The sequence below is a fragment of the Arachis hypogaea genome, chromosome 11 (assembly GCF_003086295.3).
Source record: "Arachis hypogaea cultivar Tifrunner chromosome 11, arahy.Tifrunner.gnm2.J5K5, whole genome shotgun sequence".
Taxonomy (NCBI): Eukaryota; Viridiplantae; Streptophyta; class Magnoliopsida; order Fabales; family Fabaceae; genus Arachis; species Arachis hypogaea.
This window is the reverse complement of record NC_092046.1, coordinates 101,455,262-101,457,156: the sequence shown is the minus strand read 5'-3', so window position 1 is coordinate 101,457,156 and position 1,895 is coordinate 101,455,262.

The window sequence follows — 1,895 nt, the reverse complement described above, 5'->3', positions numbered from 1 at the left end:
CCAAACACACACCAAGTGGGCCCCGGATGTGGATTTCTGCACTATCTATCTTAGCTTACTCATTTTCTATAAACGTAGGTCACTGGTTTATTATAAAAACCACTTTTAGAGATTCATTTTGTATATCATGACATTTTACATCAGAACTTGTATTTTCTACGGCATGAGTCTCTAAACTCCATTGCTGGGGGTGAGGAGCTCTGCTGTGTCTCAATGGATTAATGTAATTACTTCTGTTTTCTATTCAATCATGCTTGTTTCTATTCTAAGATATTCACTCGTACTTCAACATGATGAATGTGTTGATCCGTGACACTCATCATCATTCTCACCTATGAACGCGTGCTTGACAACCACCTCCGTTCTATCTGCAATAGCTTGAGTGTGTATCTCTTGGGTTCCTGGTTCACGAGTTTGATTTCATCTCCTGACAACAGAACATTCAAATCCGTGAGACCAGAGTCTTCATGGTATAAGCTAGAATCAATTGGCAGCATTCTTGAGATCCAGAAAGTCTAAACCTTGTCTGTGGTATTCAGAGTAGGATCTGGGAAGGGATGACTGTTACGAGCTTCAAACTCATGAATGTTGGGCACAGTGACAGTGTGCAAAAGGATCAATGGATCCTATTCCAACACTAGTGAGAACCGACAGATGATTAGCCATGTACATGGACCATTTTCACTGAGAGGATGGATGGTAGCCATTGACAACGGTGATCCACCAACATACAGCTTGCCATAGAAGGAACCTTGCGCGCATGAAGAAGAAGATAGTAGTAAAGCAGAGATTCAGAAGACAGAGCATCTCCAAAACCTCAACCTGTTCTCCATTACTGCATAACAAGTATTTATTTCATGTTCTTTTACTTTTACTTTTCACAATTAAAACTAAGAATTATTACTGATATCCTGACTAAGAGTTACAAGATAACCGTAGCTTGCTTCAAGCCGACAATCTCCGTGGGATCGACCCTTACTTACGTAAGGTATTACTTGGATGACCCAGTGCACTTGCTGGTTAGTTGTGCAGAATTGCAAAAGTGTGATTGCAATTTCGTGCACCAACCTCTAACCATGGAGGAAAGTCAAGTGGATGAATCAACTTGATTCCACAAGTCCTAGCCAACTCCCAAGGGAAAGACTAGCTTTAGTGGTATCCAAATCAATTAGCAACTTCTAATTATCAATCAATAAGGGAATTAGATAACTCAAGTGTCACTAATTACTCTACCTAGGCCAAGAGGAATAAGATCTATGCTAAAATCCAACCAAGCATTTCATCAAACACTTAGAAGGCTAAAGAATAAAGCATAGTAAATCAATCAACAATAATGAAATCTAACTACAATTATTGCAAGGAATTAATAACAACAATCAAAACAAAACACAACTATCATGAATTACCTCAAATTGAATTGAAAGAAAATAGGATGAACAAAAGTAGATCTACAACAAAGTCTAGAATCAAAGTAGAAGAAATTATAACAAACAATAGAAGAATGATGAATGTAATAACAAAGAATTGAAGAGTAGAAGTAGATGAAAGCATGAATTAAAACCTAGATCTAAGATTATTGACCTAAACCTAATCCTAATCCTAATCCTAGAGAGAAGTGAGAACTTCTCTCTCTAAAACTAACTAAAACTAATCCTAAATACGTGTGAATGAATCTTTACATGCCTCCCCCTTCATTCCTTGGTCTATTTAGCCTTTTCCCGCCAAAAACTCAGCTCCAAATGGGGCCAGAAACCCTCCAAAATTTCCAGGCACGAGATCCTCTTCAAAAATCACGTGCGGCCTTCGGTGCATACGCGTATAGTGCGCGTACGCGTCCATGGAGCATTTCACAATCCGCGCATAGACGCATAGTGCGCGCGCGCGTCCATGAGATT